Source organism: Panicum hallii, chromosome 5 (assembly GCF_002211085.1).
Source record: "Panicum hallii strain FIL2 chromosome 5, PHallii_v3.1, whole genome shotgun sequence".
NCBI classification, from domain to species: Eukaryota; Viridiplantae; Streptophyta; class Magnoliopsida; order Poales; family Poaceae; genus Panicum; species Panicum hallii.
The window spans coordinates 18755186-18773898 of record NC_038046.1 but is presented as its reverse complement, the minus strand read 5'-3'; positions in this window follow the sequence as shown (position 1 = coordinate 18773898).

Genomic DNA, 18713 nt, shown 5'->3' with positions numbered 1-18713 from the left:
ATTTTGAGTGAGGCTCATGATACAGCATATTCCATACATCCGGGCAGCACGAAGATGTATTATGACCTCAAGGAACGATTCTGGTGGTATGGGATGAAGCGTTCCGTTGCAGAGTATGTGGCTATCTGTGACACCTATCAGCGTGTCAAGGCAGAGCATCAGAGGCTAGCAGGTCTATTGCAGCCGTTTAAGATTCTAGAGTGGAAATGGGAGGAGATCACTATGGACTTCATTGTTGGATTGCCTCATACTCAGAAAGGATACAGCTCTATATGGGTAGTAGTGGATCGGTTGACGAAGCTTGCCCACTTCATTCCAGTGAACACTACTTTCTCCGGTGCTAGACTCACAGAGTTGTACATCTCCAGGATCATCTATCTGCATGGTGTTCCGAAGAAGATCATATCTGACCGAGGATCTCAGTTCACTTCACGGTTCTGGGAGCAGTTGCATGATTCGTTGGATACGAAGCTATGCTTCAGTACCGTCTATCATCCTTAGACAGATGGGCAGACAGAGAGAATCAACCAAGTGTTGGAGGATATGCTTCGCACCTGCGCTATTCAGTATGGTACCAGCTGGGATAAATGCCTGCCATTTGCAGAGTTTTCATACAACAACAGCTATCAGGCCAGTCTGAAGAAATCTCCTTTTGAGGCCCTGTACGGTCGGAAGTGCAGAACTCCACTGTATTGGGATCAGATTGGCGAGAGGCAGGTGTTCGGTCCACATATTGTTGAGGATGCAGAACAGCTGGTACAGCAGGTACGAGAGAACCTGAGGGTCGCTCAGACTCGTCAGAAGAGCTATGCGGATGTACGTCGTCAGGACCTGACCTTTGTAGTGGATGATCATGTATATCTAAAGGTCTCGCCGATGAGGGGAATCCGCAGGTTTAATGTGAAGGGGAAGTTAGCCCCTAGATACATTGGTCCGTTCAAGGTGTTGGAATGGAAGGGTGAGGTAGCATACCGCTTGGAGTTACCTCCCAATCTCTCAGGAGTGCATGATGTCTTCCATGTATCTCAACTGAAGAAGTGCTTGAGAGTGCCGGAAGAGCAAGCACCGTTGGAAGGGTTGGAAGTGCAGGAGGATCTGACCAACACCAAGCATCCGGTGAAGATTCTGGAGACGTCTGAAAGAGTTACCAGGAACAAGAAGATCAAGATGTGCCGAGTTCATTGGAGTCATCACACAGAGGATGAGGCTACTTGGGAGCGAGAAGATGAGCTGAGGAAGACATACCCCGATGTCTTTGCTAGCTAGCCTATCTGAATCTCGGGATGAGATTCCTATAAGGGGGGTAGGTTTGTAACACCCTAAGGTAAAATTTTAAGATTTATAATGAATTTAAATTGGCGCCATTAATTTTTCTAAGGGTTTACTTTGCCTAGCTTGCATTAAACCTAATTAAATTACACAAAGAATTAAAATTTATTTTAGGTTCAACATGTTTTGTGCATTCATTCTGGTGCATAAGTTTCATTTGATTTCATGGTTAGAGTTGGTTTCAAATTTATTTGAATTCAATAGGTTTGAGTTTGAGTTTGAAAAAAGAAAAAGGAAAGGAAAATAGAGAAGCGGTCCAGGCCAGGCAGCCCGGGCTTCCTTTCTTTCCCTTGGGCCGGCCCTTCCTCGCGCAGGCCCATTCTCTCCCTCTCTCTTTCCCTCTCACGCTCAGCCAGCCCGCTCACCCGCCTCCCCACGGCCCACTCTTCTCTTCTTCTCCCGCACGTGGCCAGCTTTTCTTTTCCCCGGGGTCGCCTCCTCCTCCACCTTGCGCTCGGCCCATCGACACCGGAGGCCCAGTAGTGCCCGCGCGCGGCGCCTCCCCCGCTGGCAGGTGGATCCCGCATGGCAGCCGCTCACCCGCGCACGCCTCTCTCTCTCTCTGGTAGTCCAGGCCCGCGTGTCGGTCCCTCCTTCCTTGCCTCCACCGGCCTCACAACGACCCGCCGCGATCTCCGCGCTCGTCCCCTCCATCCCGCACGCCGAGGATGACCCAGCCGCCCTATAAGTCGGTCGCCCGACTGCTCCTGAACCCTAGCCCACCGGAGCACCCCGCAAACCCTAGCCGCCGCCGTGCATTGGAGCTCAGAGCGGAGCCTCCTCTGCTCCGCCGTGGTCCGGAAGTTCCGCTGCGCCTCCGGCCGATTCAAGCCTCGGTGAGCACCGCCCCGACCTCCTCCTACTCTTAGGGTAGAACCTGTAGTTTGTAGGCCAACCCAGAGGGTGGAACGCCATTACGGCGAAGCGCCGCCGCGCACGCAGAGGACTGCCGCCGTGGCGGAGGTCACCGTCGTGCCGTAGCCCGTGCAGGAACCCCCCTATTAGCCTTGTTGTGTTGCGCGCACCTTCCCTACCCGAATCGAACCTAGAGTTGAGCCTGGTATCGCGCAATCGCACGACTCTGATGAGCCTCGCCGCCCCCGTCGCTGCGCGCTGCTACAGCCGCTGCAGACCCGCGCGAACCACCCAGGTGGATTACGCATGCCGCGAGCTTCCTCCCAGCCCAAACCTTGTCCAGAATCAAGCCCGGACGACCGAGATTGGCCAACACCAGCGAAGCGCCACCGCGGAAACTGGATTCCAGCGACCCAGCGCCGCTGCCCCTCGCTCGTGTTAGGCGTCAGTCGTCCGATCCAAAGCTGCGGTCGAGATTAGATCCCACGTATCCCTTCAACCCGAGCCATCGGATCTAGATCCAGTGGCCCAGATTAGAAGATACCCCTTCGGCCTAGCTATTTTGTTAAAGAGCCCCTGGATTTCCTTGGAATCAACCCGCGGTCCAACCCAGTTCAAAAGTAATTCTAGTTGAGCCCCTGTCTTTGCACCGAAGCCCCTGAGCTTTCTAGATTTTGGGTCCGCAGTCCAACCCTTGAGTTTTAGCGTGTTAGACCCTGCGTCTATAGTTTAATTAGGTTTAGGCCCTCAGTTTTTGCACAGAAACCCCTAGAACCTTCTGTTTTCTTATAGAAAAGTCCCTAGACCTTGTTTTAGCCCTAGTTTTCGCGTCTTAGCTCCGTTTTTGGTGGTTTTCACGCTCACGCGATCGTTGTAACACGTAGAATAGTTTGAGCTTAGTTTTGTGTGCTGTTTTACTGTATTGTTGTACTATTTCTTATCTTTTGCCCTTGTTTGCATGTATGTGCCTGTGTGGACCATGCTTGGACGTTACGATCGTGAGTAGACGTTGAGCCACCAGAGGAGTACCAGGAGCCACCTTCTTCAGAGCCCTTTGAGCAGCAGCAGGAGAACTTTGAGGAAGGCAAGTATAACATGAACATCCTATCACTTTTAAATATAATTTCATACTGCATTTTAATACTGTATGTCTATAAGGATTTTCTAGCCACTTTTATCCTTTATATAAATACCTTGGGTAGCATTTTGGTTAGTTGTGCTAGATGCTGTGCTCTCATACGCTTGGTCCTTTTTAATTAATTTGATTAATGGTATATGCAACTTGATCCTGAGAGTGGCCCTCTGTGCTGTGTGCTTGAGCAGCTCACGTCTCGTTAAAAGATATTTTATTGGAAACTTGGTTTAGGGGGGCCAGCACGGTGCTTAGTGCTTGGTTGGCCACTCTCCCTATGGACCGGTTCATAGAGCGATAACCTGGGACAACCGCGCAACCACAAGACTGGAATGGGACAGTCTTGACTAACTAATTAGGTCATTTTGGTTTGGGAGTAACTTACCTGTGGGGCAAGAGGGGGGGTAAGCTTCAATGGTCCCTGCTCCTCCGGTTTGGTCTGTGCTGTGTGCTTGTACCCCCGTGTGGTGGGCCCCATTGTCGCTGATCCAGAAATCTTAGCGGTTACACCTTACTAACGTGATCCTTTGTAACGGTCTTATAGTCCGCTTGCTAGTCATCTCACCTAAGGAAGTGTGATGAACAACTAGCATAGCTCACGACTTGTGGGTAAAGTTGTGCAACCTCTCGAGAGTGTAAAACTGGTATACTAGCCGTGCTCACGGTTATCAGTTGCCCAGATCCTCCGTCTGATTAGTGGGGTGTACCTTTGGTGGTTTGGCTTGGATCTCAGTAGACTCATGATAAATTTTATTTATTTATTTATGTAACTTGGGTTATGGTAATTCATCCACTTGCAGTAAATAGCTTTAATAAAATTTGCCAAGATTAAAAGCTAAAGCAGTTGAGTCAGCTAACTGTAGAGCCTCATAATTCGTGTTATACTTGTTGAGTACAAGTTGTGTACTCACACTTGCTTTCTTCACTCTTCTGTTCTCTTTGGGATATCTAAGACTGCTGCTCAGTACCAGGCAACATGGAGGACTACATCAGCGGACTTGATGATTTCTAGGCGTTTGTCTCCCAGCCGACGTCCCTGTGGCGCCCTGTTCTTCATGTATTTATTTTATGCTTCCGCACTCCTTGAACTGATTCTTGATTCAGTTGTAATAAAGATATTCGTTTACAATTTATACGCTTTTATTTCAAGATATGTGTTGTGATATCTTGATGATTCTATTGTATATATGCGTGACTTGATCCTGGCACATATATGATTGCTCGGTTTATGTTTTTATAAATCGGGTGTGATAGACATGCTGGTCCCAAGCAAGTCCCCTTTCTACGGCATTGTCCCAGGTAATGGGGCGCACCCACTTGGCATGGTGGTTCTTCCAGTCACCTTCGGCACGAGGGAGAACTACCGCACTGAGTTCATTAAATTCGAAGTTGCCAACTTTGAATCTTCTTATCATGCCATACTAGGCCGACCGGCACTCGCCAAATTCATGGCAGTGCCGCATTATGTTTATCTACTTCTCAAGATGCTAGGACAAAGTGGAGTACTCACTCTCCGAGGTGACTTGAAGAAGTCATATGATTGCAACCAGGAGGCGATCCAGTATGCTTCAACTATGCGTATGCCAGATGCTTCAGGGGAAGTACTCGTGGCCGCGCAGCAGCTCTCCCAAGCTAGGCTGGAGATCCCTTCGAGAAAGGCCAGCAAGTCGAGCATCCAGTCGACTGGCGATGTGGCCCTCAAGTCGATCCAGCTCCAGGAGGGTGACTCATCCAAGACCGTCATCATCGGTGCGGGCTTAGATGAGAAATAGAAACTCGTGCTCGTCAGTTTTCTTCGGGCTAACCGAGACATATTCGCGTGGAAACCAGCGGATATGCTAGGGGTGCCCAGGGAACTGATAGAGCATAGTTTGAATGTACACCCGCAGGCTGTGCCCAAAAAGCAACGCCTTCAAAGATTTGCTCACGACAAGCGTGAGGCGATTAAATGGGAAATAGCTAAACTCCTCGCGGCTGGCTTCATTAAAGAAGTAATTCTTCCAGAGTGGGTAGCTAATCCCATTCTTGTAAAGAAAAAGAATCATGAATGGAGAATGTGCGTTGATTGCACCGATCTCAACAAGCATTGCCCAAAGGATCACTTCGGGCTACCACGCATTGATCAAGTCGTCAATTTGATGGTAGGTTTTGTACTCCTCTGCTTCCTTGATTGTTATTCACGATATCACCAGATTGCGCTCAAGGAGGAGGATCAAATCAAAACTGCGTTCATCACCCCGTTTGGGACGTACACTTACAAAACTATGTCTTTTGGGTTGAAAAATGCAGGAGCAACCTATCAGCGCACGATTCTGATGTGCTTTGCTGATCAGCTGCATCGGAACATTGAAGCCTACGTGGATGACATGGTCATCAAGACCAGGAATCCCGACGACCTTATTGCAGACTTGGAAGAGATGTTTAGCAGCCTACGCAGGTTTTGGTGGAAGCTTAACCTAACTAAATGCGTTTTTGGAGTACCATCAAGGAAATTCCTCTGGTTCATCATCAGCAACCGGGGAATTGAAGCCAATCCTGTGAAGATCATGGCCATCACTGATATGGGGGCTCCGGCCACAATCAAAGATGTGCAGAAGCTAACTCGATGCATGGCAGCCCTGAACAGGTTCATCTCCCAGCTCGAGGAGAGAGGACTACCCTTCTTCAAGCTCCTGAAATGCCAAGACAAGTTCCAGTGGACGGAGGAGGCCGAGTGAGCCTTGCAAGATCTAAAATAGCACCTTCAGTCTCCTCCGGTCATTTCAGCACCATTGTCGGGAGAAGATCTACTACTTTACTTTGCAGCGATAACTCATGTTGTCAGCAGTGCCATTGTAGTCGAGCGCAGCAAGAAAGGCCATGCGTTTGGAGTGCAGAGGCCCATGTACTTCATCAGCGAGGTACTCTCCGAATCCAAGGTACGATACCCGGCAGTTCAGAAACTCTTATATGCAATTCTGATTACATCGAGAAAGTTGCGCCATTACTTCGATGAGTACAAGATCACTGTGATTACGGATTTTCTATTGGCAGATATTCTCCATAATCAAGATGCCACGGGGCGTATATCAAAGTGGGCAGTGGAACTAGGGGCTTTGTCCATCGACTTCAAGCCACGCACTACGATTAAGTCTCTAGCTCTAGTCGATTTTATGGCCGAGTGGCGCGAGAATCAAATTCAAGTTGACAAGCTAGAGCACTGGACCACGTACTTTGATGGGTCTCTTAAGCTCGATGGCGGCGGTGCTGGAGTCCTATTTATTTCTCCAAGAGGCGAACAACTGAAGTATGTCCTCCAGATCCTTTGGGAGGTATCCAATAATGAGGCCGAATATGAAGCACTGCTTCACAGGCTACGTTTGGCGATATCACTAGGCATTAAGTGACTTCTTGTATATGGTGATTCACTTCTTGTCATTCAGCAAGTCAACAAAGAGTGGGACTGCAACAAGGAGACGATGGACGCTTATGTACAAGAAGTGCGCAAGCTGGAAAACAAATTTTCCGGCCTGGAGGTTCATCAGGTGGCATGAGAGCATAATGTTAGTGCAGATACACTGTCCAAGCTGGGGTCCACTCGTCCACAGGTTCCAGCGGGAGTCCTCATCCAGGAGTTAAAGCAGCCATCCGTCAAGCCCTCACCTCAGGTAACCACTGATGCTGGCCTTCAATAGCCTGATCGGGAGGTTATGGTGCTTGGAGAGGACTGGAGAGAGACTTATATCAATTTCATCCGGGATCAAAGATTACCAGCGGGTATGGATGCAAGAAGCGTAGAGGCAGCTCGAGTCATGCGCAGAAGTAAGAGTTTCATCCTAGTCGACAGTAAGCTCTACCGGCGTGGCGCATGATTAGGGGTGCTCATGAAGTGCATCATGAGAGAAGACGGCTACGACATACTGCGGGAGATACATGAGGGCGTTTGTGGCAACCATGCAGCTTCAAGAACGCCGGTGGGGAAAGCATACAGAGCTAGTTTTTGGTGGTCCACTGCAGTGTCTGATGCTGAGGACCTCGTGCAGAGATGCCAAAACTGCCAATTCTTTGGCAAGCAATCTCACAGTCTCATCACCATACCGCCATCCTGGCCGTTCGCTTGCTGGAGCCTTAATATGATTGGGCCCTTCACAACGGTGCCAGACGGTTTCACCCATGTATTGGTGGCCATCGACAAGTTCACCAAGTAGAACGAATACAAGCTGATAGCCAAGCTCACACCAGATCGAGTTGTCGATTTCATCTCTGATATCTTGCATCGCTTCGGCTTCCCAAATACCATCATCATAGACCTGAGTTCGAATTTCACAGCCAACTAGTTTTGGGAGTTTTGTGAAAATGCGTGCATCGAGGTCAAATATGTCTCTGTTACACATCCAAGGGCTAATAGTCAAGTCGAGAGGGCGAACGGCATGATAATTGATGGCCTCAAGAAAAGACTCTATGATGAAAATAGCAAGAAAGGAGGAAAGTGCATACACGAGTTGCCACATGTAGTCTAGGGGCTCAGGACTCAGCCGTCCAAAGCCATAGGACAAACACTGTTCTTTCTTGTATACGGCTCCGAAGCTATCTTATCAGCCGACATCATGTGGAAATCCCCAAGGGTTGAAATGTACAATGAAGGCGAGACGGACGAAGCAAGGCAGTTAGAGCTCGACTCTGTCGAGGAGGCTCACTACACCACTCTTGTTTAGTCAGCACGATACCTGTAGGGAATTCGGTGATATTACGATAGCAACGTGAGGGAACGGTCGTTCAGTATAGGTGATTTGGTCCTACGCCGCATCCAAGACGAGTCCGGCTTACACAAGCTCAACTCGAGGTGGGAAGGGCCGTTCATCAAGCAGGTTACAAGAATGGGATCATATCGACTACAATACCCCGAGGGCCAAGATGTCCCAAATTCTTGGAACATTCAGAACCTGCGCAAGTTCTACCGGTGAGAAGGCGTGCGGGGATAGCTGTTCTCCAGACGCCTAGGCGGCCCCTTTCTTCTGAATCAATTTGGAGGCTACGTTTCACAAAATTCGGAATGTAAATTTTTCTCTTAACAGACGGAGGCTATGGCCACATCCATGTTTTATATAAGTCAACTTCTTGTCATAAGTTTTGACGGAGGCTATGGCCACGTTCATGTTTTATATAAGTCGACTTCTTGTCATAAGTTTTGATGGAGGCTACGGCCACGTTCATGTTTCATGGACTTCTTGTCATAAGTTTTGATGGAGGCTACGGCCACGTTCATGCTTTATATGAATCGACTTCTTGTCATGACCTTTTATGGTCGTTTGCGATGACGATCGCATCCTTCCCAACAAGTTCGATCCGTTCGATTGGTTTATACCTAACTTGTTGGACGGGCTCACATGAGGAGCTATTTCGACCACACCCAGAGTTGATGCACTCAGGGTAGTTTCGTCTTCTCGCCATAAGCACGGCAGTCACGTGACGATGCTCGCGTTCCTTCCTAACTGGTTAGACCTGCTCGTTCGGGTTATATCTAACTTGTTGGATAGGTTCCTACTCGGAGCTACTTCGACTACCTCCAGGGTCGCTGCACCCGGGGTAGTGTCTACTTCTTAGCCTTTGAACTTGGATGATAATTCAGTCAAGGCACATACAAGTAGAGACATTAAAGACAATTATGTACAAGGAAAAAGAGTACTTGTTTTCACTACATCTCAATCCTGTAGTACACTTTTTACTATCTTCTCTGCTATAGGTTGGGCTTCTTGGAGGTACTCGTTGAATTGTTCTTCAGAGCACTCCGCAGCCACACCCTGCGCGAACGCCTCTAGTCGAGCCTCCGGCCAAAAGGATTTTACAAGGGGAAAGGACATGGCTGACACACGCGATCAGGTCTTCAGTGAGGAAATTGACGACCTTCTACGGCGCTCCGAGCAGTCGCTCCAGCAAGGACCACTCGTCTGCTTTGCCACTTCTTGTGGGTCCACCATGTCCACAAGCTTCTGGGCGGCTCCCTTGAGGTCCTCCAGCTCCTTCTGTCGCTGCTCCTTCTCTTCGCCCAGCGTCTTGATCTGCTGGAGGCAGACGGTGAATTGTTGTTCGGTGTCGATGATCACCTTCTGCAGCCTCTCGACGTCATCTGTGCGGCGATACAGCATATTCTTCACATCAGTAAGCAGCATATTCTTTCCTAAGCTCTGTGGTGAAGATATTTTTAGAATTCAAGATAAATTGTTAAGTTAAAGAACTCGAGGGAAGAAAGGGCTTGCCTTGGTGCGCCTTCTTCTATTCTTTGAGTTGCTCCTGGAGCTTGGAGTTGGCCTTCTCGAGATTGCGGAGATCGTTCTTGATGAGCCATGTCTCTCGCATCCGCTCCAGCTTCAGCTTGTCAAGCTCTCTCTGAAGATAAATGTTCTTTGTCTGTTCTTCGGATATGCGTTTTTCTTTTGGAGCGAGCTCCTGGTGGCCACTCACGACTGCCTTTAATTTTTCGGTCTTCTTTTGTGAGTGCTTGATCACATCCTGCATAAGGGGGAAGATTAAGACAAGCAACTCGACAACGTATACTGGCAGAAGAGTAATCATGCCTTACCATGGTAAAATTGTACATCTCTTTGGAGATCTTCTTGAAGTACCGTATGTTCTTGTCAGTTAGGATTGGATCATCCACTAGATCTGTGGTGATGATGTTCTGGTATCCGCTCCTAGACACCAACAGCTCCTCAATGCTCCTTGTGGTCCCTACAGCACCTTCAGTTGATGGTTGTTGGGTACCTACAAGTCAAGATGCATTCAGTACATAATGTCTGTGGTCTAAGAAGCTAGCCGTGGGCGGTCAGACACTTACTTGTGCCATCTGCAGGAGCGGCATCAGTGGCCTCGACTTGTTCTTCACCACCAGCTCTAGCTTCGGTTTGCTGGGGCTCAGGGGGTGGCAGGTCGGGCAGTGTTGTCCTCGGGGGCTGGCTCCTCAGGTGTGGGCTCCTCTGGGGCTGGTGGCTCGGGGGCTGGGGTAGCTGTGGCAGGCTTTGGTTTGTACCTCATGTCAATTACAGACCTAATGAAGTAGAATCAGTTATATTATTACACAAGTCGAGCAGAACAGGATGTTCATTATGCAAGAAAAGAGTGAAGATTTCTTCATGACAGCTTTCTTTACTCTTAGAGCCCGTGGTGTTTCAACCACGGTACTCGTTGCTAGTGGCGGGGTCACACCAGCTGGTGGCGCGGTGCCCACCACGGCAATGGTAACGTCCCTGTTGAAGTAATCACTGGGTCCGTTCCCACCTCTTGGCGCTTGGGGTCGGGAGAAGAAGTAGACGGACTGCAAAAAAGACAGTGTTAGCCTGCAACAATACCGATATTTGCCAATTCAACAAGGCAGCAACTTCATGCTTGGAGGATTCGACTACATGCGTGTGGCAGAACCAACCTGAATTACACCGACTCAGATACGCGAGTCCACTCTGGAGGGCTCCACGTACCTCAAATGGTATAATCCCTTGGCCTGTCGGGTAACGTCCCGATAAACCACCGAATGCAGGATCAAACAAGGTACCTCGCACGAAGGCGAGTCCAGAGATACGATCACCAACATATTTTACATCACAGGCATTTATATCACATGAGTGTCGAAAGTAACATAAGTTCCCAACTGGTGGAAATTATTACAAAACAGTTTAAGGTTTCAGGTCATGGCAGCGGGGTTTAAAACACGGTCGCTGTACACGTCACCAATACAGACATCATGCTGAGCCCTGGCATGACATCACTCGGTATGATCAGTGTTGACCGTGGACGGGTCCCATTCCACGGACCAACCATCAGGCAAAGCATAAGGCCATGGTACAGGTAGAGCAGAGTCCTCAGGGGGATTACCTGGAACAAAAGTTACATTGCAAGACTGAGTATTCTAATACTCAGCAAGGCTTACCCGTTCATGGTATACTTAGCCATGTAACTAGACTTATGAAGGCTTTTCTGGTTATGAGTAAAGTTTTCAGCTGAAAAGCAACAAAGAGTAGATCCTTAATTTCAACTTTTAGCTTTCAAGTTCTATGTGATTATCCATTCTAGATAAGCACCTATAGCTATTCAAGCATGGTAGAATCTTTAGCCAAACATCATCTTTGATAACCATAAAGTTGCTCTTGTTACTCTATGTGGCAAAGGGATCAAGCAGTCTCAATCTCCGCGAGAAACGGACGATTCCTGAATCGAATTTCAACCTTGCAAGGGTAAACCTAACTCACACGCTTGGAACATCCAATGATTGTTCCGAAGCAACCGTTTGCCTTTCATTCGACTCGTGGATCAGATCTACCACAAGCGACTGCAGGACCATACGCACATCCAATGTGCAAGACATACGTCTGTAGTATGACTACACGACCGTACTCCTAGTTGCCCTGCAACACGTATTCCACACGTCGAAGCGAGTAACAGGAAAAACCAAATACGAGTGGTGGGAGGTATGTCCACTCCTCAGGCCGATTGGTTACTAGGCATACCGCTTACCATATTTCGTGGCATGTGGCTAGTACTTTCAAATGCTTAACCACCGCTACCACACACGACCTTAACCAAACTCACCAACACAGACGGGGTATCATCTCCATCATGATACATCACATAAATCCCGTCCGTCATCCTTATAGTGATTACAGGAATGTAAACATTGCAATTCCTATATCGCGCGAGTGACAGGAAATCACCCGACTTCTACCGGTCCTATTAGCGTAGCAGCTATTCGAACTCAAGTTCTAGTATTTAGTGCATTGGTTTCTAGGAAAATGCAACTAGGGCTCCCATACAACTCCTAAGAACTTATTGCATAGATAGGTATACATAAATATAGATTGCAGTGTAGATAAAGTAGGGGGTTATGTCCGGGGCTTGCCTTCTTGAGTGGGGTTGGGGGCAGGAGTATCAAAGTTTTCTGAACTTTGGTTCGGAGCTTTAGTTAAACTTCCAACGACGTCCCCGGGGTCTTCAGAAATTTCCACTTCTTGATCTGGGATCAGTTCGTAGTCTCCGTCGGCAAGAGTAGTTGAGTCTATATGATATGCAAAGATGTAATTTAACGGATGCATATACTTTTATTTTATTTCACAATAAAGTTGCAATCCAACGAAAACATAATTCACTCATCCAACATCTCATTTACCCTTTTACTAGGCAGTCATTTATCGGGCATAAATTAACCTAGTTAGCTACATTAGACAACATGATTTGTTGTTACAAAATAAATTACCATAGCACTAAGGTTGAAATTTTTGATACCTACAGATTAGGCTATGTCTAAGCCATTGCAAATTTATCAAGATTTTATTTCTACAGAAATTGAGTTATAAGGATAATTAACATTACTACTAATCTATTAGGTATTATTTATAACTGTACATATATGTAAGATTTTGTTCTAGATTTTTGTACACAGGTCACACTACTCAAGTTTGTAACACCCTAATGTAAATTTCCAAATTTTTAATGAATTTATTTTGGCTTAAATAGAATTTCTAAGGTTTTTATTGATTTATCTTGCATTTAAACTAATTTTATATCACAAGTAATTGAAACTTACTTTAGGATCAACATGTTTGTGCATTCAAGCTGGAGCATAATTTTAATTGTGTTGAGTGCATAGGGTTTTGAATTGAAAGTTTATCTGAATTTCAAACAGATTTGAGTTTGGAAATCAGGGAAGAAATAGAAAAGGGAAAGGAAAAAAAGAAAAGAAAGCAGCCCAAACCATCAGCATCTAGCCCGGCCTGCTCTCCTTCCCCCTCCTCCCTCTTGGGCCGGCCTCTTTCCCCGGCGACCCAGCCCCCTCTCCCTTCCCTCCGCGCAGCCCCCTCTCCCTCCATTCCCCGCGGCCCAGCAGCCCGCTGGCCCAAGCCAAGAGCCGCGCCTCATCCCCTCTCTCTCTGGCTCTTTGGCCCGGCCTGTCAGTGCCCGCCTTTCCCCTTCTCTTCTTCCTCCAGGTGCCCGAACCCCCCTCTGTTCTTCCCCTCCACCGGCACGGCCGCCCTGTCACTTCCCGTGGGCCGCTCCGCCGCACCCCTTGGCCCACTGACCAGCCGAGCCTGCGCCCCCTCTTCTAGAAGCCGACCCAAGCTTGGATGAACGCGAGCCGCAACGACCCCGCAAGAAGCGCGGACTTCGTTGCACGGCCGGCTCGCACGCCGAGGCTGCCAGCACCCCCTTCTTATCCGCAGCCGCCCCTTGGGTCACCCTAAGCCGCAGCAACCCCTCCAGCGCACCCCGAACCCCTGCACCGCCTCTCCGCCGCTCGGATTTGAGTAGCCGCCGACGTTGCCCCGCCCCTGCGCCACCGCAATTCACCCTTGCCGGTGCATCTTCGGCCCCCCTAACCCCGGCACGACCTTCACCGCCCGCGTGCGCCACTGACCAAGGTGCCAGGAGCCCTGTAGTGCACCCCGAGGCCCTCCCCCACGAGCGCTGGCTTTCCTCGCCGCCAGACCCCGCCGAAGTCACCTCCACGCCGCATCCCAGTCTGTCTTGAGCCCACGGTGAGAAACACCTCTGCCTCTTCTCGGTGTTAAGCCAACTAGCGTAGCTCGTAGCCTGACCCCGAGGGCGGAACGCCATCCCGGCGAGCCTCGTCACGCAGAGCAACCCCTTGCCGTGGCAGGTCACGTGTGATCCCAGACCGGCTGTCCTAAGTACCCAGGTGTGCTCGTCATGTTCCTCTGGTCCTCCCAGGCTCAAGCCCCGCTCGAATAGACCCCCAGAGGACCGAATTTGGCCAGCGCCGACGAAGCGCCGCCGCGGGATTCGTCACCGGAGCAGTAGCGCCGCCACCCGTGCCCCCAAACCTCCCCAGCCGTCCAATACGCAGCCAGTGTCCAGGATTAGATCGCAGTTGGTTTAGATCTGAGCCGTGGAATTGTGGCAGAACCAACTTGAATTACACCGGCTCAAGTACGTGAGTCCTCTCTTGAGGGCTCCATTGTGCTTCAAACGGTATAATCCCTTGACCTGTCGGGTAATGTCCAGATAAACCACCGAAAGCAGGATCAACAAGGTACCTCGCACGAAGGTGAGTCCAGAGATATAAGTGCCATTACATTTTACATCACAGGCAGGTATATTACATAAGTGTATAGAAGCAACATTAGTTCCCAACGAAGGGACATTATTACAAAATAGTTTAAGTGTTAAGTCACAGCAGCGGAGTTTGAAACACGGATACTGTACATGTTGTCACTACGGATATGATGCTAGCCCTGGCATGATATCACTCAGCGGAATCTGTGTTGGCCGGGGACGGATCCCACTCCACGGACCAACCATCAGGCAGGGGGTAGGGCCATGGTACAGGTAGAGCTGAGTCATCAGGGAGATTACCTGAAGTAGAAAGTCACAATGCAAGATTGAGTATACTAATACTCAGCAAGGCTTACCCGTTCATGGTATACTTAGCCATGTACCTAGACTTTTGCAGGCTTTTCAGATTTTGGGTAGAGTTTTCAGCTAAAAAGTAACAAAGAGTAGATCCTTAATTTCAACTTTTAGCATTCAGGTTCTAGGTGGTTATCCATTCTAGGTGAGTACCTATAGCTATTCAAGCATGGTAAAATCTTTAGCCAAGCATTATCTTTGATAATCACAAAGTTACTCTTGTTACTCTATGTGGTAAAGGGATCAAGCAGTCACAATCTCCACGAGAAACGGACGATTCCTGAATCGAATTTCAACCTTGCAAGGGTAAGCCTAACTCACACGCTTGGAACATCCAACGATTGTTCCGAATCAACCGTTTGCCTTTCATTCCGACTCGTGGATCAGAGCCACCACAAGCGACTGCAGGACCATACGCACATCCAATATGCAGGACGTATGTCTGTAGCGCGACTACATGACCATACTCCTGGTTGCCCTGCAACACGTATTCCTACATGTCGAATTGAGTAACAGGAAGAACCAAAATACGAGTGGTGGGAGGTATGTCCACTCCTCGGGCCGATTGGTTACTAGGCTTACCGCTTACCATATTTTGCGGCATGTGGCTAGTACTTTCAAACATTTAACCACTGCTACCACACACTGCGACCTTATCAAATTCCGCAACACAGACGGGGTATCATCTCAATCATGATACTGCACATAAATCCCGTCCGTCATCCTTATAGTGATTGCAGGAATATAAACATTACAACTCCTATATCGCGCGAGTGACAGGAAATCACCCGACTTCTACCGGTCCTATTAGCATAGCAGCAATTCGCACTCAAGTGGTAGTGTTCAGTACATCGGTTCCTAGAGTTATGCAACTAGGGTTTCAAGCAATTCCTAAGGACTTAATGCATGGAAATATATATAAATAGATATAGATTGCAGTGTAAATAAAATAGTGGGTTATGTCCGGGGCTTGCCTTCTTGGATAGGGTTGAGGGCAGTAGGGTCAAAGTTTTCCGAACTTTGGTTCGGAGCTTCAGTTAGACCTTCGACGGCATTTCCGGGGTCTTCGGCTGGTTCTGCTCCTTGTTCCGGAATCACTTCGTAATCACCGTCGGCGAGAGTGGTCGAATCTACATGATATGCAAGGCTATAAGTTAAGGAATGTATATTCTTTTATGTTATTTCACGATAAAGTTGCAATCCAAAGAAAGTAGAAATTTCTTATTACATATATCATTTATTTCTGCACTGGGCAGTCATTTATCGAGTATTAATTTTTTTATCTAGACACATTAAACAACAGGGTTGATTACACTAAGTATCTAACTAGTGGCATAGGGTAACAGGTTGGGTGGGTTTCCAATAATCATATTAAAAAGCTTTATTTATTTGCTATACCAATTATTTACATGAACCCTATGTTAATATTAAATTATGCACTTATTATAACATGTCCAATTTATTTTAGTTGTTTAACACCTAATCCTAGGTTGGGAATTTAATGACAAGTTATATTATTTAAGAACAGTACCCTAGAATATTTTCATGATTTTTGAGCATTTAAATCCATAGATATTAATTATATAAGGTCAACTATGCATTATTCAAAATTAAACTCATATATTAAGAAGATACTACTTAAATAATAGAATAATTATTTTTCTTAAATTCTACATGTCAAAAGAAAACTAACACAACTGGTTTCACATTTTTATCATTTTTCTATCAACTACTATGCATTCTCTAAGCCTACAACTAGTTAAACTTAACATTTAAATTAGAGCTCCAAACATTCAGAAACTGAATTTCATTCTTTAAGTAAAGTTGTAGATCTTAAAAAGAGCATTCTAACAAATTTTAGTTTGTATTTTTATGATTTCTCCTTGAATTGACACAGAATTTCAAAGTTTGCATCAAAATAAGATAAAGGGGTCCTTCTAGCACTATGATGGGGCCCACCTCACGGGGGTACAAGACACACAGCACAAACCAAGCCGGAGGAGCAGGGACCATTGAAGCTTACCACCCCTCTTGCCCCGCAGGTAAGTTACTCCCAAACCAAAATGACCTAATTAGTAAGTCAAGACCGTCCCATTCCAGTCTTGTGGTTGCGCGGTTGTCCCAGGTTGTCACTCTATGAACCGGTCCTTATGGAGAGTGGCCAACCAAGCACTAAGCACCGTGCTGGCCCCCTAAACCATGTTTCTAACAAAAACATATTTTAAGAAGACGTGAGCCGCTCAAGCACACAGCACAGAGGGCCACTCTCAAAATTAAGTTGCATATAACCATTAATCAAATTAATTAAAAAGGACCGAGGTGTGTGAGAGCGCAGCACCTAGCACAGCTAACCAAAATGCAACCCAAGATATATATAAAGGTTAAGGTGGCTAGGAAATCCTTATAGGCATACAGAATTAAAATGCAGTATGGAATTGTATTTAAAAGTGATAGGACGTCCATGTTATACTTGCCTTCCTCAAAGTTCTCCTGCTGCTGCTCAAACTGCTCTGCAGAAAGGGGCTCCTGATACTCGTCCAAAGGCTCAGCGTCTACTCACGATCGCAACGCCAAAACATGGTCCAGCACATACACATACATACAAACAAAGACAAAAGATAAGAAACAATACAACATTATATAAAACTAGCACACAAAACTATGATAGAACTATTCTACGCGTTACAACAATCGCGTGAGCGTGAAAACCGCCTAAAACGGAGTTAAGACGCGAAATCTAGGGCTAAAACAGGGTCCAGGGACCTTTATGCAAGAAAATAGGAAGTTCTAAGGGGTTCTGCGCAAAAACCGAGGGTCTAAACGTAATTAAACTATAGACATAGGGGCTAACTTGCTAAAAACCCTAGGGCTGGACGGTGGGTTCTATTTCTAAAGAACTCAGGGGCCTAAACGAATAAAACAGGACCAAACTACAATTACTTTTGAACTAGAGATGGACTGCGGGTTGGTTTTCAAAAAGGGCAGGGGCTCTTTAGCAAGAATACCAGGCTGAAGCGGTATCTTCTATTCTGGGTCGTTGGATCAAGATCTGGCGGTCCGTAGAGATTGGGGGCGCGGGCTAGCGGCGCTGTGACGCCGGCGACGGATTCCGCGGCGGCGCAGCTCAGGGCTCGCTGGAGCTCGACGTTCCCGTCGCTCCGGTGGTCCAACCTTCACGACTTCAAGCCAGGGAGCATCAACGCAGCTCAGGGGATCGACCTAGGGCTACAGCTGGGCCTAGTGGGGCTCAGGCTTCGCGATCCACGGCTCGGGGCGGCTTGGGGCTGCGGACATCGCCGGCGAGCGGCGTTCCAGGGGCTAGGGCGGGTCCTGGGCTACGACATCTAGCGCATAAGCTTTGGGGGTTTGATGCGATGCTCACCAGAAGCTCGCGGTGGCCGGAGCTGCAGCGGAAGATGGCCAGCGGCGAGATCCTACGGCGGAGACGGGTCGGTGTTCGTGGGGAGGGGTGTTGCCGAGGGTCTCCGGGCTTCTGGTCACCGTGGATCGACGCGTGGGGGTCCTGCAAAGGTGCTGCGTGGGTTAACAGGGCCCGCGGTCCACCGGTGGCAAGCAATTGCGGCTGCGGCAGTGCTCACCTGCGGGGATCTTCGGGGAAATTCAGACCGAGGAACGGGCCGAGGTCGCGGATGAAAGGCGCTGGAGCTCCTGGGTGATGAGGCGATGCTAACGCGGAAGCTCTCGCGGGCCATGGCACGCTGGAGTGGCGTGCCCACGGTGGTGCAGAGAAGGTGTCGCGGCGGAGCAAAGCGGAGGGGCTTTCTAGGGTTTGAGAGCGCCGCCAAGGTTAGGGATAAGACGCAGGGGGGTTCGGGGTCGTCAGATAAAGCCCGGCCGGGGGTCTCGTCTTGCGGGCCTAGGGGAGAGAAGCTCGCCGGAGATTTCTGGGGCCGTTGCACGTCGGGGAAGAAGGGAGAAGAGGGAAGACGGGGGCGCTGGTAGGTGGGGACGGCCGGTCAGAGGGAGAAGAGGGAGGGAGGGGCGC